The following is a 5,766-nucleotide window of genomic DNA, read 5'->3' as shown; positions in this document are numbered from 1 at the left end:
CGCTTCTAGCCGAGTCGCAGAAGAACCACGTCGATCATCTCCCGGCAACAGGCGGCACGGGCATCTACCGCCCGACCGAGTCGGCATGGCCTGTCGCCTGCACTATGAAAGCCACGAGCTTGAAGCCGAATTGAGGATCAACATCACGACCGTTGCCACCACAAGAACCCCCAAGACAGCCTGGTCGATGATCTCAAAAATCTTCTGCAACCACATGACTATGTTTAAAATACAAATGTTCAGATAATTTTAAAATTGTTCATGGTTTTCAAAAAATATTTGAAATTTGATTTTTTTTATTTTCAATAATTTGTGCGCAAACGTTGAAACTTTTTGTATTTTAAATCGTCTTAAGTTTTTAAAGCTTAACTAGCAAGATGCCTGTGCGTTGCACGGAACATCAAGATGCATTTGTATGAATAGTTTATCTTGTGAGAGAAAAGGATGAACGAGGGAAGGCCTTATCTTCATATGTGGAGAGAAGTGCGGGTAAATTCTCATAGTTACCTTCCTATCCATTAGATATAGATCGGATGACCTATATTGCAGATGGCAGGCACACCATCTGTTGGGGAACGTAGTAATTTCAAGAATTATCCTACGCACACGCAAGATCATGGTGATGCATAGCAACGAGAGGGGAGAGTTGCGTCCACGTACCCTCGTAGACCGTAAGCGGAAGCGTTATGACAACGCGGTTGATGTAGTCGTACGTCTTCACGATCGACCATACAAGTACCGAACGTACGACACCTCCACGATCTGCACACGTTCAGCTTGGTGACGTCCCACAAACTCACAATCTAGTAGAGCTTCGAGGGAGAGTTCCTTCAGCACGACGGTGTGATGACGATGTTGATGAAGCTACCGACGCAGGGCTTCGCCTAAGCACCGCTACGATATGACCGAGGTGGATTATAATGGAGGAGGGCACCGCACACGGCTAAAGATCAATGATCAACTTGTGTGTCTTGGGGTGCCCCCCGCCCCCGTATATAAAGGAGCTAGGGGGGGAAGGCGGTCGGCCAGGAGGAGGGCGCGCCAAGGGGGGAGTCCTACTCCCACCAGGAGTAGGACTCCTCCTTTCCTAGTAGGAGTAGGAGAAGGGGGAAGGGGGAGAGAGGGGGGTAGGAAAGGGGGGGCGCCCCCCTCCTTGTCCAATTCAGACTAGAGGGGGAGGGGGCACGCGACCCTGCCTTGGCTGCCCCTCCTCTTCTCCATTAGGGCCCAATAGGCCCATTATACTCCCCGGGGGGTTCCGGTAACCCCCCGGTACTCCGGTATATGCCCAAACTTGTCCGGAACACTTCCGAAGTCTAAACATAGTCATCCAATATATTGATCTTTATGTCTCGACCATTTCGAGACTCCTCGTCATGTCCGTGATCATATTCGGGACTCCGAACTACCTTCGGTACATTAAAACACATAAACTCATAATACCGATCGTCACCGAACGTTAAGCGTGCGGACCCTACGGGTTCGAGAATTATGTAGACATGACCGATACACGTCTCCGGTCAATAACCAATAGCAGAACCTGGATGCTCATATTGGCTCCTACATATTCTACGAAGATCTTTATCGGTCAAACCGCATAACAACATACGTTGTTCCCTTTGTCATCGGTATGTTACTTGCCCGAGATTTGATCATCAGTATCTCAATACCTAGCTCAATCTCGTTACTGACAAGTCTCTTTACTCGTTCTGTAATACATCATCCCGTAACTAACTCATTAGTCACATTGCTTGCAAGGCTTATAGTGATGTGCATTACCGAGAGGGCCCAGAGATACCTCTCCGATAATCGGAGTGACAAATCCTAATCTCGATCTATGCCAACTAAACAAGTACCATCAGAAACACCTGTAGAGCACCTTTATAATCACCCAGTTACGTTGTGACATTTGATAGCACACAAAGTGTTCATCCGGTAATCGGGAGTTGCATAATCTCATAGTCATAGGAACATGCATAAGTCATGAAGAAAGCAATAATAGTAAACTAAAACGATCAAGTGCTAAGCTAACAGAATGGGTCAAGTCAATCACATCATTCTCCTAATGATGTGATCCCGTTTATCAAATGACAACTCATGTCTATGGTTAGGAAACCTTAATCATCTTTGATTAATGAGCTAGTCAAGTAGAGGCATACTAGTGACACTATTTGTCTAAGTATTCACACATGTATTATGTTTCCGGTTAATACAATTCTAGCATGAATAATAAACATTTATCACGAAATAAGGAAATAAATAATAACTTTATTATTGCCTCTAGGGCATATTTCCTTCAGTCTCCCACTTGCACTAGAGTCAATATATAGATTACACATTAATGATTCTAACACCCATGGAGTCTTGGTGCTGATCATGTTTTGCTCGTGAGAGAGTCTTAGTCAACGGGTCTGCAACATTCAGATCCGTATGTAACTTGCTAATCTCTATGTCTCCCACCTGGAGTTGGTCACGGATGGAACTGAAGCGTCTCTTGATGTGCTTGGTTCTCTTGTGAAATCTGGATTCCTTTGCCAAGGCAATTGCACTAGTATTGTCACAAAAGATTTTCATTGGACCTGATGCACTAGGTATGACACCTAGATCGGATATGAACTCCTTCATCCAGACTCCGTCATTTGCTGCTTCTAAAGCAGCTATGTACTCCGCTTCACACGTAGATCCCGCCACGACGCTTTGTTTATAACTGCACCAACTGACAGCTCCACCGTTCAATATAAACACGTATCCGATTTGCGATTTAGAATCGTCCGGATCAGTGTCAAAGCTTGCATCGACGTAACCATTTACGACGAGCTCTTTGTCACCTCCATAAATGAGAAACATATCCTTAGTCCTTTTCAGGTACTTCAAGATGTTCTTGACCGCTGTCCAGTGATCCACTCCTGGATTACTTTGGTACCTCCCTGCTAAACTAATAGCAAGGCACACGTCAGGTTTGGTACACAACATTGCATACATGATAGAGCCTATGGCTGAAGCATAGGGAACATTTATATTTTTTCTCTCTATCTTCTGCAGTGGTCGGGCATTGAGTCTGACTCAACTTCACACCGTGTAACACAGGCAAGAACCCTTTCTTTACTTGATCCATTTTTAACTTTTTCAAAACTTTGTCAAGGTATGTGCTTTGTGAAAGTCCAATTAAACGTCTTGATCTATCTCTATAGATCTTGATGCCCAATATGTAAGCAGCTTCACCGAGTTCTTTCATTGAAAAACTCTTATTCAAGTATCCTTTTATGCTATCCAGAAATTCTATATCATTTCCAATCAACAATATGTCATCCACATATAGTATTAGAAATGCTACAGAGCTCCCACTCACTTTCTTGTAAATACAGGCTTCTCCAAAAGTCTGTATAAAACCATATGCTTTGATCACACTATCAAAGCGTTTATTCCAACTCCGAGAGGCTTGCACCAGTCCATAAATGGGTCGCTGGAGCTTGCACACTTTGTTAGCACCTTTCGGATCAACAAAACCTTTTCGTTTCATCATATACAACCCTTCTTCCAGAAATCCATTCAGGAATGCAGTTTTGACATCCATTTGCCAAATTTCATAATCATAAAATGCGGCAATTGCTAACATGATTCCGACAGACTTAAGCATCGCTACGGGTGAGAAAGTCTCATCGTAGTCAACCCCTTGAACTTGTCCAAAACCTTTCGCAACAAGTCGAGGTTTGTAAACAGTAACATTACCGTCAGTGTCAGTCTTGTTCTTGAAGATCCATTTATTCTCGATGGCTTGCCGATCATCGGGCAAGTCAACCAAAGTCCACACTTTGTTCTCATACATGGATCCCATCTCAGATTTCATGGCCTCAAGCCATTTTGCGGAATCTGGGCTCATCATCGCTTGCTCATAGTTCGTAGGTTCGCCATGGTCAAGTAACATGACCTCCAGAATAGGATTACCGTACCACTCTGGTGTGGATCTTACTCTGGTTGACCTACGAGGTTCGATAGTAACTTGATCTGAAGTTTCATGATCAATATCATTAGCTTCCTCACTAATTGGTGCAGGCGTCACAGGAACCGATTTCTGTGATGAACTACTTTCCAATAAGGGAGCAGGTACAATTACCTCATCAAGTTCTATTTTCCTCCCACTCACTTTCTTCGAGAGAAACTCCTTCTCTAGAAAGGATCCAAATTTAGCAACAAATGTCTTGCCTTCGGATCTGTGATAGAAGGTGTACCCAACAGTCTCCTTTGGGTATCCTATGAAGACACATTTCTCCAATTTGGGTTCGAGCTTATCAGGTTGAAGCTTTTTCACATAAGCATCGCAACCCCAAACTTTAAGAAACGACAACTTTGGTTTCTTGCCAAACCACAGTTCATAAGGCGGCGTCTCAACGGATTTCGATGGTGCCCTATTTAACGTGAATGCAGCCATCTCTAAAGCATAACCCCAAAATGATAGCGGTAAATCAGTAAGAGACATCATAGATTGCACCATATCTAGTAAAGTACGATTTGTGGAAATATGCCCTAGAGGCAATAATAAAAGCATTATTATTATATTTCCTTGTTCATGATAATTGTCTTTATTCATGCTATAATTGTATTATCCGGAAATCGTAATACATGTGTGAATAATAGACACCAACATGTCCCTAGTAAGCCTCTAGTTGACTAGCTCGTTGATCAACAGATAGTCATGGTTTCCTGACTATGGACATTGGATGTCATTGATAACGAGATCACATCATTAGGAGAATGATGTGATGGACAAGACCCAATCCTAAACATAGCATGAGATCGTATAGTTCGTTTGCTAGAGTTTTCCAACGTCAAGTATCTTTTCCTTAGACCATGAGATCGTGTAACTCCCGGATACCGTAGGAGTGCTTTGGGTATACCAAACGTCACAACGTAACTGGGTGACTATAAAGGTATACTACGGGTATCTCCGAAAGTGTCTGTTGGGTTGACATGGATCAAGACTGGGATTTGTCACTCCGCATGACGGAGAGGTATCACCGGGCCCACTCGGTAATGCATCTTCATAATGAGCTCAGAGTGACCAAGTGTCTGGTCACGGGATCATGCATTACGGTACGAGTAAAGTGACTTGCCAATAACGAGGTTGAACGAGGTATTGGGATACCGACGATCGGATCTCGGGCAAGTAACATACCCATTGACAAAGGGAATTGTATACGGGGTTGCTTGAATCCTCGACATCGTGGTTCATCCGATGAGATCATCGTGGAGCATGTGGGAGCCAACATGGGTATCCAGATCCCGCTGTTGGTTATTGACCGGAGAGCGATCTCGGTCATGTCTACATGTCTCCCAAACCCGTAGGATCTACACACTTAAGGTTCGGTGACGCTAGGGTTGTAGGGATATGTATATGTAGTAACCCGAATGTTGTTCGGAGTCTTGGATGAGATCCCGGACGTCACGAGGAGTTCTGGAATGGTCCGGAGGTAAAGATTTATATATGGGAAGTCCTGTTTCGGGCATCGGGACAAGTTTCGGGGTTATCGGTATTGTACCGGGACCACCGGAAGGGTCCCGGGGGTCCACCGGGTGGGGCCACCTGTCCCGGGGGGCCACATGGGCTGTAGGGGGTGCGCCTTGGCCTACATGGGCCAAGGGCACCAGCCCCAAGAGGCCCATGCGCCTAGGGTTTCAAGGGAGGAAGAGTCCTAGGAGGGGAAGGCACCTCCTAGGTGCCTTGGGGAGGAGGGATTCCTCCCCCTTGGCCGCACCCCCCTAGGAGAT

The sequence above is a fragment of the Triticum dicoccoides genome, chromosome 6B (genome assembly GCF_002162155.2).
Source record: "Triticum dicoccoides isolate Atlit2015 ecotype Zavitan chromosome 6B, WEW_v2.0, whole genome shotgun sequence".
NCBI lineage: Eukaryota > Viridiplantae > Streptophyta > Magnoliopsida > Poales > Poaceae > Triticum > Triticum dicoccoides.
Note: the sequence above shows the minus strand (reverse complement) of the source record.